Source organism: Herpailurus yagouaroundi, unplaced genomic scaffold, assembly GCF_014898765.1.
Source record: "Herpailurus yagouaroundi ecotype Mexico unplaced genomic scaffold, PumYag 29, whole genome shotgun sequence".
Lineage (NCBI taxonomy): Eukaryota > Metazoa > Chordata > Mammalia > Carnivora > Felidae > Herpailurus > Herpailurus yagouaroundi.
Window position 1 is genome coordinate 95,459,303 of NW_024412377.1, and position 21,753 is coordinate 95,481,055.

The 21,753-nt window shown below is 38.2% G+C and overlaps 1 protein-coding gene across 5 annotated transcripts in view; it reads right to left on the reverse strand.

The window, feature by feature from the left end:
• The window catches only part of MSH3 (mutS homolog 3), a 186,484-nt gene that overhangs the window by 16,975 nt on the left and 147,756 nt on the right, over window positions 1–21,753 (reverse strand). The gene's annotated exons all lie outside the window — the stretch shown is intronic.

The window sequence follows — 21,753 nt, forward strand, 5'->3', positions numbered from 1 at the left end:
CCTTCTCTCTCTCTGCCCCTCCCCTGCTTCTGTCCTTTCTCCCTCAACAATAAATAAATAAACATTAAAAAAAATGTAATATAATAGTTTAAGTATGACGCTTCAGTGCTTTCTAGAAACAGTATGGTAACAGAGTGGTCTGGTTAGAAATTTCATGAACCGTAGGGTGCTCTTGGGAAGATATTTTTAGGCAGATACACACATACACACATAAAACACTTAGTATATGATAAGGAAGAGATTTCAAATCAGGAAGGGAGGAAAGAATGAATGATCAGTCAATAAAAAACATGCTAGCTAACTGGTTGTTTCAGGAGAAAAAAAAAAAAACAACAGGTTTGCCACTACTCAAACCATATTCCAAAATAAATTTACATGAATTTAAAAGTTTAATGTAAAAAAAAAGAAACCATACCAACAGATACAGGTGAAATTTAATCTCTGGATAGGTAGGTAGGTGGCGTTATAAACTTAGCACCAAAACGTGTACAGCAAACACCACAAACTGACAAACATATTTGCAACACATATAACAAAGGACTTTCATAAAGCTAAACAAAATGGTAAACATTCCAAAAGAGAGATAGGCAAAGGATAAGAGTCAATTCACACATACAAAAACTAATGAAAATACTCACATATTATGAAATTCAAACAGGAATAAAATGCTGTCTTACATACGCAATTAGCAAACAGAGTAACAAGAATGATAACATCTACCACTGTCAAGAGTGTAGGGAAAAGGATATTCTTATGTGAGACTGATAGTTGTTACAACCTCCCAAAACACAATTTAGCAACGTCTGTCAGAAGTTTTTCATGACCCATAAATTTCACTCTAGGAATTAATGCTGTGGAAATTATCACAGAGGTATGAAAAATGTGTGTACAAATATGTTTCTTAATGTTATCTAGTGAAAAACTGGAAAAAGCAAATGCCTAAGGAAAAGAGAAAGAGCAATAATACTTGGGTGGAAAGCTATGCAACCAGTAGAACTGGTACACTTAGAAATTAGACACTGAAAAATGGTTACAACATATGTGAAAACACTAGGTCACGAGAAAGTGTTTAGATTCGGTGGAGGGATCTGCTAGGCAAAGAGACCTACCCAACTGCTGAGCCACGTCAGTGTTTACAGCACCTGAAGCAGTGTTCCATTCAGACAGATGGACAGCATCCAAAATTAAAGAAAAATTTGAGGACAGTTGAAGAAAACGAATGGTAGGAAAGACGAGGACTGAGAACAACCAACAAAACAACTACCACAAAGGAAATGAATAAAAATACAATTCAAAGAACAGAATTAAAACAAACAAAACCTCTATTTGGTAGCCTCAGAAAGATTAAGAAACTGCAGCCTGAAAATAAAACAGCCCACCAAAAAAAGGAACAGCTGGAGAACAAAAAAATCTTGTAAATTAAAAATATGATCACTGAAAAAATTCACTGTATAGGCGGGATTAAAATTAGATACTGTGGAGGACCAAGATTTTAATCTGAAAGATAAATTCAAAGAAATATCTCAGCACAGTGAATAGATCAAGGAATGAAAAATACACACAAATAATTTTAACATGGAGGCCAGTTCCTAAGGGCTTAAAGTCCACCCAATAGGAAGTACAGAAGGCAGACACAACAAAAGTAGTAATATCATAGAAGAAATTACTGCTAAACTGAAATAAGGCATGCATCTTCAAGTGGAAAGTTTCCACAAAATGCTGAATAAGATTAATAAAAGACTTACACCTAGAAACACACTGGTAAAATTTAAGAAACGACAGGAATTTTTTAAAAATCCCGAACACTTCAGGGGTACCTGGGTGGCTCAGTCGGTTAAGCATCAGACTTTGGCTCAGGTCATGATCTCACAGTTTGTGGGTTTAAGCCCTGCATCATGCTCTGCACTGACAGCTGAGAGCCTGCAGCCTGCTTCAGATTCTGTGTCTTCCTCTCTTTCTGCCCCTCTCCTGCTTGTGCTCTCTCTCAAAAATAAATAAGTAAACATTTAAAAAAATAAATAAAAATAAATTAAAAATCCTGAACACTTCAGAGAGAGAGGGAGGGAGGGACAGAGAGAGAGAGAGAGAAGAGAGGAAAAACATTACTAACAAAGGGATGAAAATAAGATGCTATCAAACTCCTTACCTACAATGAATGCCAAACTAGAAGATAAGGGAACAATTCCTTTACATTTAAAATCTGAAAGTTTATATTCATTTAAACTTCCAAAACAGATATGAAGACAAAATAAAGCTTATTTTAGACTCTGAAGAACTCAGAAAAGTAGCCACCATGAGTCCTCATGAAAAAACTGCTCAAAGAGAGATACAGAAGAGAAAATAGCATTCAAGAGAAAAACATGAACTATAGGGAATAACAGAAGTGAAAAAAGCTGGGAAGAAATGAGAATTTTAAAGGAGAGATGCTTAAGAGGAGCCCCTATGACAGTCTAACGCCTTAAGGATTACATACTTCTTAAGCTCTCCAGTGAATGTGGATGTAACATATACATGAATCCTAATAATACAAATGTTGACTATTGGGTCCTTCTATTTGTAAACTAGCCTATGAAAGAGAACAAGATAATTACAGCAGGGCAGATGTTGGGACCTTTTGGAAAGGGAAAAGTAAGAACAGTTTTAACAACTGGAAGGGTCTTGGATTGATAAACGATTTCTTTGTATTTGTTGCCAGAAGTTCAACAGATATTGTCTAAAGTAAATAAATCTAAAATTAGAGGGAAGAATATTTTATAGACATTGTAATGTTAACTACCAGCAGAACAAAATCAGGAACCCTCAGAGTGACTGCCTACTGCACAGGGCTAGGGTTCTGTGCCAGAGATGATGGGAAGTAGGGGGAGAGCCTTTTAGTTTTCAATTGTGTGCCCTCTGTACTGTTTGTTTTCTACCATAACAGGCATTGCTTCTACAATTACATACACACACACACACACACACACACACACACACACACACGTATTTACTTATTTCTGAGAAAGAGAGAAAGAGAGAGTGAGGGTGGGGGAGGGTCAGAACGAGTGCTGACAGCAGCAAGCCCTTATATGGGGCTCAAATTCACAATGAGATGATAACCTTAGCTGAAGTTGGACACTCAACCAACTGAGCCACCCAGGTGCCCCCGTAATTATACTTTTTAAAAAATGTTATACTATGGGGCACCTGGGTGGCTCCGTTGGGTAAGCGTTCAACTCTTGATTTCAGCTCAGGTCATGATCTCAGGGTTGTAGGATCGAACCCTGCATTGGGCTCCATGCCGACAGTGCAGAGCCTGCTTGGGATTCTATCTCTGCTTGCACACCTGCATGCTTGCTCACTCTCTCTTTTTCTCTCAAAATAAATAAGTAAACTTAAAAATAATGTTATATTAGGTCATTTTTATTAAAAACTGCCTGTGCAGAATAAAATATAGAAAGTTATTACATGTTTAGAGTTATTGTCTCGGGTGGGGGATTACTGGTCAGTTAATGCCCCTTTCTCTTCTTCCAAGCACCTAGCAAAACATCTGATACAAAAATAGAGAATAAAAGATTATTGAATAAAGTCTTCTTTCCCAATCCCAGTGGATTAAGACCTGTAGGAAATATTGGCCTAACATGGCTGTGTAAGTGTTCATTTCATTACTATCACTGAGGTGCCTTTAGGAATCAGTTCAAAATAAAATAGAGTCAATAAATATAGATATATGTATATAGATAAGGTCACTTAAATTTACATTTAAAGAAGCAAATCACATTTTACACAATAGAGATGTTCTGAAAGGCTGACTTTTAGTCACTAGACATATGTGAATTCTTATTTTAGGCCTTAGGCCTTGAACTTGAACTTTCTATATATCTGTTTTTTGGCATTAAAAAATTAACTGTCATACTGAAAAAGGAAGTTCTAGTCTATAAGATGGAGTGAAAACTTTTAAAAAGTCATGCAATTTATAAATTATGTAAGGTAGCTAAATATGGTAGAAGAATGATACCTTGAGTGAAGAGACCAGCACTCTTGTCCTGGCTTGGTCATTAAGTACTGTGTCATCTTAGCCAAGTTAGGTACCTTTTCTGTGTGGTCCTAGCTTGCTTATCCATAAAACGGGTAAGTTGGAATAGTAAACCTCTAAGGGCCCACCCTCTTCTTTTATTTTTCCTAAAAATTTTTTATCGTTTATTTATTTTTGAGAGAGGACAGAGCATAAGTGGGGGAGGGGCAGAGAGAGAGAGAGAGAGAGAGAGAGAGAGAGAGAGAGAGAGAGGAAGACACAGAATCTAAAAGCAGGCTCCAGGCTCTGCCTGACGTGGGGCTTGAACCCATGGACTGGACTGTAAGATCATGACCTGAGCTGAAGCCATATGGCCAACTGACTGAGCCACCCAGGTGCCCCAAACTGTTCTTACCACAGTAAAAGAATTTTTGGAAATGTATAAGAAAAACAAGGTGTCTCAAATTGGACAAGAGCTTTTTATGCAATGTTAGTTAAGAGTTCATGTTAACATGAATGACTGTAAAAGCTCGTATGTACTTTTTAAAAAAATCTTATTACTAACTGTTGAGTAAATCACTGACAACTGCTTCATGTACATACCAACTGAGTCAGTACTATCCAAGAGGCGGCAGGACGATAATAGCTAAGTATACAAATCCCAGCTAGGACACTTCGGTTCCCCTATCTGTAAACAGTAACAACAATAGTGCCTGCTTTTCTACTTCTTATGGTGGTTAGGAGAAATAAATAAGTTAATATTTATAAATTTTTAAGAAAACAAACTTACAATGGTTTCCTAACATCTGGAAAATAAAACCCTAAATTCCTAGCATGGTTTCCAAGGCCTCTGAGTACTCTGGCCCCAAACCTGTCACCTCTCTCCAATCTCATCTCCTTCTGTCCCTAGACCCCATGTTGTTGCCACCTCAATTCATACTTGCTCCCTGATATATGCCACATACTTTTTAAAGCAGAACAACTCTATCAAGATTTAATTCACACATCACAAAACTCACCCTTTAAAATGTATTTATAATTCAGTGGTGCTTAGTATATATTCAGAAAGTGGATACGACACACCTTTATCCCTCAATGTTTTCCCTCATTATTTCCTTAGCCTGGAATAATCTTCCCTCTTCTCTTTTCTACACACTGACGGCCTTGTTTTCCACAAGCTACACTTACTTTTGCATTCCCCTCAAATGCTAAGCATAGTGTCTTGGACCAGGATCTTCAATACATCCTGTACATGAACTGACTCAGTCACGTTCAACTGCTGAAATTATTTGTTCCGAGGCTTGTAACACAACTTACCCAGCCAAAATGACTCAAGAGTAAACAAATTATGTGAATGTCTAAACTTCAAGTTAAAAAAGAGAAGTGCTGACTAACCATTTGTGGGAGAAGTCTCAAGGAGTGAAAGGATTTAAACATCTGTCTTCCTTTGTGCTTCGGTATAAATCAGGGTTATCTTTGCACATTGTCACTGAGTTTATTCTAACATCACAATGTACACATTCTAAGGAGCATAAGTGTTTAAAGGACATAAAAAATTAACTTCTAATATTTTCATGGAATGTTTATTACAATTATATGGTACCCAGTAATTAAAAATTAGCACACAATCTTGATAGTATTCACTTGTATTTTCCACTCAATTTTAAAACACTGCATTTAAAACAGTAACTCCAGGGGCACTTGGGTGGCTCAGTCAGCTGAGCATCTGACTTCGGCTCATGTCATGATCTCAAAATTCGTGAGTTTGAGCCCCACGCTGAGCTTATTGCTGTCAGCACAGAGCCCACTTTGGATCCTCTGTCCCACTCTCTATCTGCCCCTCCCCCCCAATAAAATATTTAAAAATTAATAAATACAAGAGTAAGTCCAAATTTTACTGTTCATTATAACCTATATGATGTACAAATGCTTAAGCTATGCTAAATTTTTAGTGGTAAAGTCAAGCCATGTTGGTGAAGATTAATTTTTTAAAATGCTATTTACTTTGTGCTTATCCAAACTACCCTTTACCCTTGCTAAGGTCTTCAGGGCCTTTCTAACTGACAAAACTAACATATCACCCATTCTCCATCCTGACCCTCTTAGATTTTATCACTGATGACCACAAATTGTTCTCTATTGATCTTAGCATCAGGGCCCAGATAACCTCTCAGTCACCTTTTATCCAAAGCCTTTGCTCTCACTGAATTTGTCCTATGGGACCAGTCTGACTAGAAGGGATGTACACACCAAAATAAGATTGGTACAGACAGATTTACTCTCCCTTCCACTAATGTTTTTTTCTTACGTTCACATTCCCTACAGAGAACTGGGCCACTTCTTTCTCCAATGGTCCCTTCCACTTTGACAGAAGGGAAGAGCCTGTATGATAGCAAAGCATTTCCTATCAGCAAGCCAAAAGAGTCAAAAAAGTCGTGCTGCTGGCCAAATTGGTAGTAATCATTTTACACCGCCATTTAACACATGAGGGCAAACACTTTGGATATCAAGTGACTTTCCCAAGGTGACATAGTGAATTTGTGACAGAGAAGAAAAAAATACACAGGCCTTCAGGTTTCTGGCTTGGAGATGAATTACCCAGCATGCCTCATGGTACTTCTGTCCTTAAGGAGAGGAGACCAGATTTCAGGGGCTCTTAGATGTATTTTTATTATGCAACAGTCCTAACTCTACTGTTAGGCCAGTGATTTTCAAATATCTTTTTATCCATTAAATCCCTAGCTCAAATTAAATTTCACAAAGAAACTCACTACAGATTAGATAAAAGGAATGCTGATTTGGTCAAGACACAGCACTATTAGGCCATCTTTCCTCATCCAGAGGGGGCTCTGGGGGACTCTAAACACCCTGTACAACAGTTTGAAAGTCACTGCCTTAGGAGGCAACAAATTGTCTATTACAATTCTATTTTTCCTCAGCACATGATGATCAAGTAACAATGCTGCCCAGCAGACATTGAAGAAATGCCAGCTTGTTAACCAGTAACTGAGGCTACTATGCAAAGTGTACGTTTAAAACTATGGGGAAGGTTTACTGATAAAAATATTTTCTGCTAACTTCCCTTAAGAAATACCATTTATTTTTCCAATAAATTTCAGCAGTATAATGACTTTATATAATTCTTATGGACACAGAATTTTATAACTAAACACATTTTCCTTTTCATCATGATTACTAATAACTGAATAACATCTTATAATAACAAATAACAACTCGCACTTTATCTTATGTTTCTATACTTACTTTCTCTTGGTTCCAGTGTCTTTAGATACCATTCTATCTCTTATTATCCTGCTATATTGTATATATCCCAGTAAATTACCAAAAATACACTTTTGAAGATAGTATAAATTAAAAAAGTTTTTATAATGTTTTATTAATTCAACGAGCATTTCACAAAACATAATACTGGATAATGATTCTGAAATTCTCCAAATGTTAAAATATGTTAGAGATTTAAGGAATTCTAGAACATGCAATTAGTATAATTCTGTCTATATATTCAAAGTAGTAAAAAATGGAAAACACATTCTTTAGATTTCATCTTAGAGTTATTTTGCTCCAAGTACACAGGTTACAGTTATGTGATTAAGAAAAAAAATCACTCTGATATTTTTAGGAGTGGCGGCTCACTAATCTTTCTAATCCCCTACTCCCTCCTCGCCTATTACCCTTATATAGGTCAACAAAGCTTAATAAAGCATTAATGGAGAAAAGAAATTAATACTTTTTTGTATCAGTTTCTAACATAAAGAACACATACATGAAAATTTGAACAAGAATTTGTTTTTATGAGATCTTGATATTTTGAGATAACATTCTAGATGTTTTTCAATGGTAGCTAATGGGCTGGACCTCTGTACCCTCAAATCACAATTTCTGGGTCTTACACAAGGAAAATGCTAGCAAAAGGGAGAAGTACTGCAATAAACAAAGAAAAAGAATTTTTCATATTGAATGATCAGTACTAGAGCTTAAATATCAAAATTATTACATAGAGGCAACAATTACTATATTGCATTAGGACTTTTTGACACATTTGAGTGCTTTCAAGATTGTGGTTATATGCACGCGTGCACGTGCATGCGCACGCACACACACACACACACACACACACCCAGTTGACATTTTTCAGGTATACAAGTCAGTGGCATTAAGCACATTCGAATGTTGTGCAGCCATCACCACTATCCATTACCAGATCCTTTTCAATACCCCAAAACAGAAATTCTATACTCATTAAAAAACAAACTCCCTATGCTCTCCTTCCCATGAGGCCTGTGGTAATCTCTATTCTACCTTTTATCCCTATGAGTTTGCCTATTCCAGCTTCCTCATGTAAGGGGAATACCTTACTTGTCTTCTAAGTGCTCTACAGAGGAGGACTTTTACGTTAGCTTATTTTGCCTTCTTTTTGAAATTGAAGATGTTCCTCTTTACTTCACTTTGCTAAAGAGTTAACAGAATTCTGTACTGTCTACATGTCTAAGCTTTTATTTTTTTCTATATTTTGCAAATTTATAAAAGGGAAATAATCTAAATAACAAAGTATTCTAACTTTTGAGAAGGGCAGTATAAGAAGTAGAAATAAAAAAAATACAGTCCAAGGAAAAGCTACAAAAAGATACCAATTATTATAAGATGTGTAGATATTGCATAGTTCTTAAAGGTCATAAAAATATGAAGTAGCACATCTGTGTTACATTTAATTAAACATAAACATTAACCCAGAAATGGAATGAAATCACAAATGCTTTAGCACTACATGGATTCATTTTAAGAGTCTGGAAAGCCATATACCTAAACAACAATGATTTCCACGCAGTAGAATTACAGGTGATTTAAATTTCTTTTTTGAGCTTTTCTGTATTTATATTTTGCACAACAAACAAGCTTTACAGTGCAATTAGAAAACAAATTTTATTTTTAAAAATCACAAATGATAATGATAAATACTTTACTGTATCATTATGTTGAGACAAGGCAAAAAGATGGTAATTACCAGGTTAAAAAACCAGCTTTCTTTTAGCAATCACTTTATTAGCAACAATGAAATTATTATAAAAGAAGAAAGTTTAATATAATTGTTTCTACTAACAGTTGCAATCAGTTCACATTATAGTATTTAAAATTAATTTATACAACTTGTAGCACTGAACTGCAAATATAGCCAAACAAAGAACACTGCAGCAATCTTTCGATTTCAATGGAAACATTGCTGAGAATCGAGATGGCAATCCAGGAAAATGCCAAACTTGTGTTGGTTCTCAGGAAACCACGTTCACTGAAAACATCTACAAACACATGCAGGCCACTTAGGAAGGGCACAGGCATTTTCCTATCAAAGAGACCCCAGGAAGTTGTGACTGGACAAATTACTCTCTAACACATCTTCAAGTCCACTCCTTGGGAAAGTCCCAAGAATTTCAGAGGAAAATAATTAACAGAGAAAATGTTATTTCCCAACTGTAACCATATCTGTGAAAGCCACAAATGATTAAGGCTATAAAAAGAAAGGTAAGATTCATCAGTCATCATGGTAAGATTAATCAGATTAATTAATAAGATTAATAAAGGGGAACCTGACACAACCAAAGGATGCCCCTTTATAATTAAATACACATTAAGAACTCAGGCAAATCACCATCTCTCGGATTCTGCTGTCCCTTCCGTAAACTGAACAATGGCTCCTAAATCTGGATATGTTTTAGAGTCACTTGCAGAGGTTCTTAAGTATGGACAGACTCTGTCTAAGAGCCCCCTCATCATACCAATTAATTACAGCACTATCTCCAGGAGATCTGCCTTCAGGAGAACTGCCTGGGATATGGATTTCAAACCAAACCAAATCCTCAGGTGACTCTGAAGTATTAAATTCATACAACCACTTCCTAGCAAAAAGATGAAGTGAGGCATCTCCTGTTTGCCAAACACAGCTGCGGGAACTAAATAAACCACAGAGATACTCACAGGCAACACTTGCGATGCCAATAGAATTCATAACAGCCTACTCATTTAGTAAAATACCATTTATCATGTGATTTTTAGTGCTAGTATTTACTACCAACTAGAAGGCATGCACTGATTCAAGGGGTTTTCTTTCTGTCTAAGGAGGGCAGACAGACACACACACACACACACACACACACATATTAGGATATATATACATGTTAAATATCTATTAAATATACATAAATATACATTATATACATATTTAATAGAGTACAAGTACTCCACAGTAGGTGCTCAATCAATATTCGTGGACTTAAACTCGACTGGACAAACAAATCAGTTATCATCCTCACAAATGCAAATACCTGAAATAAGTTAAGCATTCAAACACCTATTACACTTTAATTCCCTCTCAAAATAAACACACTGGTGAGTACACAGCATTCCTGAACTGAGGGGCCATAAGAGGGTTTACATGGGTAGCATGGCATGCAACTTATTAACCAAGGACCACTTAATGTAAATATCCCTTTCTACCAACATTTAAGTGACATAAATGGCAATAAATTATGCTGAGAGAAGCCAAGTGTTTTGCTTTTTTTTTTCAAGCCAGACTTAATAATTCATTGCTTTTCTAAAACTTAATTACTGAGTCTAAAAAGGTAAATAAGGTTTAAGCCTACATTTATCAGGATAACAAACAAGAGATCTTATTCCAGGGATGCACTCAAAGATGTTAATGATCCTTAGAAATAAGTGTCTAGAAATATTTCACCGATAAATATATATACAAACACTAATACATAAATACTAATTAGAGCCAAGTGTATATGTTTGCCAAAATTCCACTTTTTTTTTTAAATTTTTTTTTTAACGTTTATTTATTTTTGGGACAGAGAGAGAGCATGAACGGGGGAGGGGCAGAGAGAGAGGAAGACACAGATCGGAAGCAGGCTCCAGGCTCTGAGCCATCAGCCCACAGCCTGACGCGGGGCTCGAACTCACGGACCGCGAGATCATGACCTGAGCCGAAGTCGGACGCTTAACCGACTGAGCCACCCAGGCGCCCCGCACTTTTTTTTTAATATGAAATTTATTGTCAAATTGGTTTCCATACAAAACCCTGCGCTCATCCCAACAGGTGCCCTCCTCAATGCCCATCACCCACCTTCCCCTCCCTCCCACTCCCCATCAACCCTCAGTTTATTCTCAGTTTTTAAGAGTCTCTTATGGTTTGCCTCCCTCCCTCTCTAACTTTTTTTTTTCCTTCCCCTCCCCCATGGTCTTCTGTTAAGTTTCCCAGGATACACATAAGAGTGAAAACATACAGTATCTGTCTTTCTCTGTATGACTTATTTCACTTAGCATAACACTCTCCAGTTCCATCCATATTGCTACAAAAGGCTAGATTTCATTCTTTCTCATTGCCACGTGGTATTCCATTATGTATATAAACCACAATTTCTTTATCCATTCATCAGTTGATGAACAAATCAGGAGACATAGATGCTGGAGAGGAAGTGGAGAAACAGGAACCCACTTGTACTGTTGGTGGGAATGCAAACTGGTGCAGCCATTCTGGAAAACAGTGTGGAGAGGTTCCTCAAAAAATTAAAAATAGACCTACCCTATGACCCAGCAACAGCACTGCTAGGAATTTACCCAAGGGATACAGGAGTGCTGATGCATAGGGGCACTTGTACCCCAATGTTTATAGCAGCACTTTCAACAATAGCCAAATTATGGAAAGAGTCCAAAATTTGACTTTTTAAAAGTAATGTTCTTACAACATTCAGAAAAAATATTCCTAAAGCATCCTGTCTGTTTGCAGCTTTTCAAAAATTTATTTATTCTTCTCATGGCACAGTGCACAGCACATAGTAGCACTCGATGAGTATTTATGCAATTAATGAATTTAAACCCAGTGATGTAAATGTTCAATCATTAATATGAAAATAACCAATTTAAAGATAAAATTTGGAGACAAATTTTATGCATATGTCTCACTCTGCTAGACTTCCAATATTTCTTACCTTGAGTACAAAAAAAATTTGAAGTGATTTACAATAACAACATATTTATGGTGGAAGAATTACAATGAATATGAAGCTAAGATTTTAAGCCATACAGTACATCCTCACATTTGAGACAGCATATTTGTGCATGAGCTTTGAAAATGCTAATTTTGCGGTCTCATCCTTGCAATTCCAATTTAATAGGTCTCTGATACAGGGCTTAGAAAGTTTTAAACATTAATCATAAACAAGCATCTCTATGGTTCTCATGTAGCTGTTATAAGAACCATGTTAGAGAAATACTCCCATGCAAGAAGAGAAGGGGGAAAATTAAACCAAATTTGTTTCTGCACCTGAGCCTTGAATTTAGCTCTTGCTTTCTTGGCAGGCAAGACAAAAAGGAATTAAAGAGGAAGCAGCCATTGGCTGATGACAGGAGGCCTGGCAGTTTGTCAGAGAAGGCCAATAAATCGCTTCAAGTCTTTCTGTAAACAGGCACAGCATGCACATGGAGGGAAAACAATTTCCTAGCATGAACAAAAAATGACTTATCAGATGGCACTCCATGTAAAGGTCAGTAAATAAAAATGAAAATTTCCTTATGAGCAATTCTGGAGACTATATAGAAACATCATCAAATGCGTATGTCTACTTCAATTTTAAAGCACGAGTACAAACTTTTACCCACGGCCAGCAGGATTCTAAACTGCTCCAGCCCCCTTGAAGAACAAGAAAGATGCACATTCCTTACACTCCACAGTCCCACTCCTAAATGATAGCCTCAATTCAGAAAACTCGTTCATCAACGAGTGGGTTCAAGCCCACCATCAGGCTCTGTGCTGACAGCTCAGAGCCTGGAGCCTGCTTCGGATTCTGTGTCTCCCTCTCTGCCTCTCCCCTCCCTTTCTCTCTCTCTCTTTCTCAAAAAATAAATAAAACATTTAAAAAAAACATGTGAGAGTAATCTGCATGAAGTGATAGAGAAATATGTCCCCCACATATTAGGAAATTAAAGCAAGCTGCATAGCATAATGTTTAATATAATACCATTTATATAAGAGAAGATTTATGTATACCTGTAAATTGGTGGAAAATTATACAAAGAATCATCAATAGTTGTTGACCTGGGGAGAAGGTAAAAGTTAGTTTATACCCTATCATACTGTTCAATTGTTTTCATAATAGGATCTATTATTTTTATAATTAAACAACTGAGCTCTCCAGCAAGGGCAGTGGAAATGCTTCTCGGCTGCACTCCAAAGTTGTCTGGACACTTACAAGTGTCAACTTCCAGACCCCAGTCCAACTTAGAACTACTGAGTTTAGGGTCCAAGTATCAGTATTTTTTAAAGCTCCATTGAAAAAAAGTCCAATGTACATTAAGGGTTAAAACTCACTGTTTCTAGATGTTCCATGTGCAGATGATAATATGTGTGTTATGAAAATTAAAGACACCAATCTTCTATATTGATCCAGACAAGAAAATCATCACTAAAGGAGGAAGAAATAAGGTTACATACAGGCTGGGTTAGAAACTTTTTGGAAAAGTAAGCTCTGATATGCTGAAGTACCTGGAAATGTTCAGGCTTAGAAGTCCAAATGCCATGCTACTGAGTAGGGAAGAGAAATTTGCCCTGGAAAAAAGTGTTCTCAGACAGTGACCATATAAGCATTTCACAAGACTCCTATAAAACATCTTATTTTGACTGATACTGCCTTTAATCTGAGGTTGTATCTTTCTTACGTTTATTTTAGAATTTTAAAAATATTAATAAGCAGAAGAAAAGAACATTCACCACAATCCCATCTCCCTCATGATATTTTGGAATCTAGCCTTCTATTTAGATGATTTTCTCTGCATATATTTACATATATAATTTCTCCTACAAAAGTGGAATCAAACAGAATGCCAGGTTTTGTAACCAGCTCTTTTTTGTTATTGTAACAAGAATATTCTTTCTTTCATGTAATACTACCTCTGGATGGGCCCACCAGTACCAGGTAATGGTAAAATGTATTCCCAAGTAGCTGAAAAAAATGGGTGTGTTTAAGGAAGTTAATTCAGAATGAAAACCACTATACTGAAACAATGACTTTGGTGTTCGAAAGGTTTACAGCTTAGTTTCTCCCTTATGCAGTGACTAGTAACCAGTCCAGCTCCTCAAGGCTGCTCCTGGCTCACAAGATAAAGGCATGCTATCATGGCAGCAGCATGGAGGAAAAAGCTCACGGTCCACGTGAGTACCTTCTAGGTCAGCCACTAGCCGGTCTTTTCACTAAAAATTGTTGTCTAACAAAATAAACAGGTTTTTTTAAAGCTGTTTTCTTAAGTAATTCATTTGTTTTTCTAGGTACTATGAACTATTTTAACTGAACAAGTTTACCTTCATGGAAACCTTTGAGACAAATCTATAGCTTCCCCACAGCAGTGTTGGTCATTATGTGATAAATATTGTAAGCTTCATTTCTGGCTCCATCTTAAGCCCTTACCCTCATTTTTACTCACGCTATTTGGAATCTTCTGTAAACTGACTTAACTACTTTCTGGAAGATGGCAGGATAAATATTAATGAACGAACAAGCAAATAAATACACATATACAAACACCTCTCAAGCACTGCATGATCTTACAGCAATGGAATGCCTTGTGCCTCCATGGATTGTCCTTATCACACGTGAGTTTCTTGAGGGCAGGTAACGTGGTCTCATTCGGCTTTGTATCCCTAAGGCTTAGCATAAAACTCAAGTACACTGTAAGGTTTTAAGAAAAATGCGTGTTTAGTACACTGGAGTTTTGATCTTGTTATTGAGCCACTGTCTCCTAACAGTCTATTGTTTCTGCTTAAGACATGGAAATTTAATGGCGATCTTATCACGCAGCCTCCTAGTTGTGCTGCATGTTACAAGTTAAGATCACTTCTGAAAACAGATCCCCTTCCTGAATTTCTTAGGGTCACTGACAAACACCACCATTCACTTCTCTTGGTCACCGAGGTTTGATGCCTCCTTGTCTCTAGTTCTTTATCTATCACTCTTCATCCACTGTAGTTACCAAAGCCTGTCAGTTCTAACCCTGTAACATCTCTCCTCTGTCCCTTGTCCACTTCCATTTCTGTCAGTCTAATTAAGATGCTCAGGATCTCCCCAAGAATAACTGCATTACATCATCCCTTTGTATAATCCATCTTTCAAAGTGTGGCCAAATTAATCTTCCTGAAACCTCAACTGTAAGTAACTCTGATCACATCATCTTCCTACTCGTAAGTCTTCAACAACTCCCCACTGCCCATGGGATTAGCTTCTATTGGCCTGATCTTGACTTAAAGATTAGTTCATTCAATAGCCCTGTTGTTGAGTGTCTGTTATATATGTACAAAGCAGAGTTCCAGGTTTGGGGAGGGGGAAGGGAAATGTACAAAACATGAAAATCATCTTCTGGGAATGGACTACGCAACAGGAGAGGCAGAGGTTTACACCAATAACTATAAAACAAAAAGTGGTAAGAACTTTTTAAAAAAGGCAAAACACTTGTACCCCAATATTTATAGCAGCACTTTCAACAATAGCCAAATTATGGAAAGAGCCTAAATGTCCATCAACTGATGAATGGATAAAGAAATTGTGGTTTATATACACAATGGAATACTACTTGACAATGAGAAAGAATGAAATCTGGCCTTTTGTAGCAACATGGATGGAACTGGAGAGTGTTAATGCTAAGTGAAATAAGTCATACAGAGAAAGACAAATACCGTATGTTTTCACTCTTACATGGATCCTGAGAAACTTAACAGAAGACCATGGGGGAGGGGAAGGAAAAAAAAAGAGAGGGAGAGAGGCAAACCATAAGAGACTCTTAAAAACTGAGAACAAACTGAGGGTTGATGGGTAGGAGGGAGGGGAAAGTGGGTGATGGGCATTGAGGAGGGCACCTGTTGGGATGAGCACTGGGTGTTGTATGGAAACCAATTTGACAATAAATTTCATATTTAAAAAAACCAAAATAAGAACGACCATACAATGTAGCAATTCTTTTTGTAGATTAATAAATAAATAAATGGGAATATTATTATTGGCTAAAAAAAAAAAAGGCAAAACAGGGGCACGTGGGTGGCTCAGTCAGTTAAATGTCCAACTTTGGCTCAGGTCATGATCTCACCATTTCTGAGTTTGAGCCCCACATCGGGCTCTGCGCTGACAGCTCAGAGCTTAGAGCCTGCTTCAGATTCTGTGTCTCCTCTCTCTCTGCTTCTCCCCCACTTGCGTGCTCTCGCTCTCCTTCCCTCCCTCTCTCTCTCTCTCTCTCTCTCACACACACAGAAATAAATACACATTTTTTTAAAAAAGGCAAAACACACAGTATAGAGAGGAGAAACATTAACTGTGGCTATGGGGCTCCAGGAAGACTTCGTGAAGGAGGTGGAATCTTAACAAGAAAAATAGCAAGAGAGGTATATCTGGTCCAGGATATAGTATAAACTGAAAAAAGACAAATGGGAAAGTACATAATAGCTTCCTAGAATTCAGAAAGAAGAGTTGGGTTGACACATAGGTAGGTGAGGGAAAGAAACAGAAAACAAGACTGAAAAGATTGGGGTTCATCTGGTCGTTCTTAACTGATTTGCTCAGAGACTTGTACTTTAGCACCAGAATGACTTGATCATAGCTGTGTTCTGAAAGGACCTCACAGGGCCTTGAAAACTGACTGGAGAAGGAAAAAAAGGAAGACTCAGAGAGCAGGGAACCAGTTTCTGCAATAATTTGTAGTAAGCAATGGGTGCCAAGATTAGGCCTAAAGCATTAAAAGATGCATGACTGGCTAAGAGGGCACTCAGTAATATCTGGCGGGGACACTGCAATCAGACCCTCGCACATGTTTTTATCTATTTCTTTCCTGTTTGATTGATGAGCTTCTGAGTCCAGAGGACACAGTGTGTGTCTCGTTTCAGGGCTACAGTCGGCTGACCCATTTAGGCTGCAGTGTGTAGCACCTACAGCTTGTGGATCCACCACTGCCCAAGCTGGGTCAGACTAGTCTCCAGACCCCATTCTTCTACTTTCCTTATTTTGATCAGTCAGAACACTGTGTGTCCTCCTCTGTGGTTTTTGGCACCAACATCAAGTCCATATGGCTCTACACTTCTCACGGTTTATCCAACTCTCTGCCTCACTCACCTCCTAAACCTGAACACTAGGTACTTCGGAATAGCTGCCAAATAACCAGCCAGATCTCTTGTGTCCTCGCTGTCTTCTCCACAAGTGCACTCCCTCCTTTGTCCTCTCCAGTCCCTCCCCTGCAGCCCTCTCAGGAGAACCAGCTATTCGCTTCCTTGCCTCACCTGATACCACAAGGATTCTCAGGCTCACCGCTCTTCCTTCCAGGCTCTACCTTCTTGTAATAAAAACAGCTCCTTTGAGGTTATACCACCAGACCGTAACATCTTCCTTTTGTCCATGCTGCAGCTATTCAGTTTCAAATCACTCCCCTTCATTCATCAAAGCTGTTAATACTTGGCGTGTATCTTGTCTCCACCAAGAGCCCCACCATTGCTTCCAGTAGCCCTTCAGGTCCACGTGGCTAAACCAGCCAACACCATCCAGCTCAATCCTAGATCTCCTCTTTGCCTATCTCCTCCTCTACTCTATCTCAGCCATCCATCACCAGACTCACATCCTGGATTTCATCAGAGACATGAACTGTTTCATCTCAAAAGCTGCCCATTCCAGCTCACACAGCACCTCCACCACGACTGTTGTTGAAACCTCTCAGGACTCTAGCCCACCTACCACGTGCCTTCCCTGGTGCTGTCAGCCCTCTTCTTAAAGTTCCATGGTCCACCATTCCCAACATACACTGGCCAACTCTTAAACTCCCTCTGCCCTTCCATTCACTTCTCTGGAAAAACTCCACCCTGGAGGGGTTGCAAAAAAAGGGTGACACACTAATTCTGTCGTTCCTTCTTTGCTTATTAGCTGGAACACTTCCATCATGAGAAACTTTCTCTCACCTGGGTGGAAAGACAGACTTGCTGCTTGATTCTCTCTTTATTTTTCAATTTTCATTCTACAAAGTGACTAATGATTTTTTGTTAGAAGTATCATTACTAACTTGTTCTAATATTTCCCAAGGTAATCAAGGCATTTTTTAAATCAGAAATTTATGGATATAACATATCCCTCTGGAACACGTTCAAGTCTACCATTCAAAAACACAAGTCCCTCACTGGATCTCTTACCGTCTCCCCCTGGCCAAGCTGCCCTGGTGACACCTGTACTAACACTCTATTTCTTGACCTCTCACTCACTCTTTAACCCTCTTTAACCGGAGTATGGTCCCACCATTCCACCGAACAGCTCCTGCTAAGGTCAATAGTGACAGCCACCTTGTTAAGATCGAAGTTGACTTTTCAGGCTTCCTTTCACCTGACCTCTCTGTGCTGTTGGCACTGCCTTTCTCCTTGGAGGAGTCTTTCCCTGACACTGTAACATCCTGGTTTTGTCCTCCCTTTCTGGCTACTCGTCCTTTGTTGGTTTCTCTAGCTTATCATGTTACTCACCTATGACATGTTGGTAGTCCTAAGACTCAGTCTTAGGACCTTATTTTCTCCACTATACTCTCTGCTAACATGATCTCAGCCACACCCAGGTCTTCACTTACCACTTATACAGAGATGTCTCACAGCCAATTTATATCATTACTTTTCATCTTTTCCTCTGGACTCTATATCCAACTGCCTATATGACAGCTCCCCTAGAATGTCTCAGAGTATTCTCCTTACTATGTATAAAAATAAAAGTCAGGATCTACGGCAAAAAGAAAATCACACTCTTCCAGTAAATGCCAGCACTGTCCAAACAAGATGCATAAACCACTGTCATCTCTGACACTCCATTCATCTCAGCTGCATATCCCTTCTATCACCAACCCCTGTTGATTTATTTCCTAAACACCTTTCAAATTAGACCCCTTTCCACTCAAAGTAACATTACAAACCTCACCCAAAGTACTGATACCTCTCACCGAGACTACTGCAGGAGTCTATTGATAAGGTTACTACTGTGTCCTTTCTCCAAACGTTTCCTGCATTATAGCCAATGTAGATGTGATCATGCCAAGCCTTGCTTAGAACTCTTCAATGGTTTCTCATGGTTGAGGAAAAAGTCCCAACCCTCTACACTCTGTGTCACTTGCCCTTACCTATTCTTCAACTTCATCTAGAATAATGTTCCCCTAGAGAGTCACTCTTCAGTCACTTATCTATGATTTTTTTTTAATGCTAAGAGACTCTGCACACACACCCCCTGTCTGAAATTGTCTTTCTTCCTTTGATTAGTCAGCTCACCCTTCAGATAGGCCTCAAGAGTTGCTTGCTAAGGGAAGCCTTCCCTGTATAGCTCATACCCTGCTCGCAGACTGTCAGAGCATCTTGTACACAGCCTTTATATGTTTGTCACTGCTGCAATTTCACATTTTTTATGTAATTTTTTTGGTTAATATTGATCATCTCCACCAGGTAAGTTTCACTAGAAGAGAAAATATGGTTGTTTGGCAGTCCCATTGTTTGTTATATATTAGATGCTAATATATGCTGGATAAAAGAATAAATTAAAATGAATAAATACCTAAATTTCTTGAAATTAGTGTGGTTTATCCTTTTTCAGAAGGCTTATATTTGATATCCCTGAATGTACTTTATATAAAGCATTGAATATAAGGGGCATAAAACAGTCACTATACATTGGTAAGAATGTTATTTCTGGTATTTTAAATATGTTACTATTATAAAGTTTAACTTTTTATTATTATCACTGAATTCATTTCTTATAGGCAAAAACTATTTTCTGATTATCTCTGAATCCATTCCTAAATATGTGCCTAACTTCATGAGAAAAGCTGGACAAAACCAAATTCTTACTGTTTCCCTTGCAATTATGGCCATGAGACACAATTCTGGTTAGTGAAATATATGTGGAAGCCTTCTGGGAGGCTTCTGAAAAGGCACTGATTTCCTGAAAAAAGAAGGCGGGGGCGGGTGGAGAGGCCGGGGAGCCTGTGGCATTCTCTCTTCCTGTTCCCACATGCGAACATGAATGTGATGCCTGGAGTCACAGCAACTATCTAGCAGCTATGAGGGAAAGGCCAAAAATATTGCAGAACCACCACAACAGCGGAAACAACAGTGCACCTCAAGCATTCTTATTGTATGAGAAAAGTAAACTCTTATTTTTTTTCTATTACTTATGTCTAAAATACATATAGGGGCGCCTGGGTGGCGCAGTCGGTTAAGCGTCCGACTTCAGCCAGGTCACGATCTCGCGGTCCGTGAGTTCGAGCCCCGCGTCAGGCTCTGGGCTGATGGCTCAGAGCCTGGAGCCTGTTTCTGATTCTGTGTCTCCCTCTCTCTCTGCCCCTCCCCCGTTCATGCTCTGTCGCTCTCTGTCGCAAAAATAAATAAACTTTGAAAAAAAAAATTAAAAAAAAAAAAAATAAAATACATATATATCTAAAAATATCCATAACTGATATTCTGCTCACTAACAAGATTCTCTTCCAGTCAAACCATCTTACTTTGCCCAAGAAGTCTTTCTCTCTTTCCCTCTTCTCCTTTTAATCTTTTTTCCCTTGGTTAAATTTCTGTCACTCTCCCTACTAAGGCAACCAAAATAAAATACCTAGTATATTTATTTTTACAAGATAGAAGACTAATTACAATTAAAAAGTAAAGAAAAAGTCCTTAAATCTCTTATACTGAATTTATCTACAAATATATAAAGATCAAAATAACATCTGTTTGGTGATATGGTATCAAACAGAATTTAGGTGTCTCTGCTCACTCTCAGGTTAAAAACCAAGCTCTAAGATAAAGTATTTTTTTTATTAAAGTTTTTTTTAATGCTTATTTATTTTTGAGAGACGGAGCATGAGCAGGGAGGGGCAGAGAGAGAGAGACACACAGAATCTGAAGCAGGCTCCAGGCTCTGAGCTGTCAGCACAGAGCCCGACGCGGGGCTTGAATTCACAGACCGTGAGATCATGACCTGAGCCGAAGTCAGATGTTCAACCGACTGAGCCACCCAGGCGTCCCTAAGATAAAGTATTCTAATGTCTACTCAAATGCATCAATATCAGCATGTATTTTTTTTTCTCATTTTATTTTAGAGAGAGAGCAAGAGAGAAAGTACACGCACAGGTGGAGTAGGGGCAGAGGGATAAAGAGAGAGAATCCCAAGCAGGCTCCACACTTAGCACAGAACCTGACGTGGGGCTCAATCTCACAACTCTGGGATCATGACCTGAGCCAAAATCAACAGTCAGATGCTCAACCGACCGAGCTATTCAGGCGCCTCAGTATGTGATATATTCTGATGTGATTCCAAAGTCAAGTGTTATAGAAATATGCAGCTGCACAACCAATCAGACACTTATACACATACTCTGACTACATACATATGGACTATATTTAATTTTTCCAAAAATGTTCATGCTCTTAAGAAGTATAAGATACTTCTTATACTGATAAGGAACTGATAAATCTGAATAAATAGATTGAACTATGATTTTCCTATTAGTGAGACCAGGATATTTCACTTCTATTCCTAATATGACATGCAATTTAGGTTTATAAATGAAGGGTAAGACTTAGTTACGGGTAATGTTCTTAGCATTAAAAATACATACATACATACATAATCTTGGGCAGTGCCCTTCTCCATGTCAGTTCCCCACCTATAAAATGAGGAGGATGGGCTGGTTTTCAGACTGTGCTCTGCAGA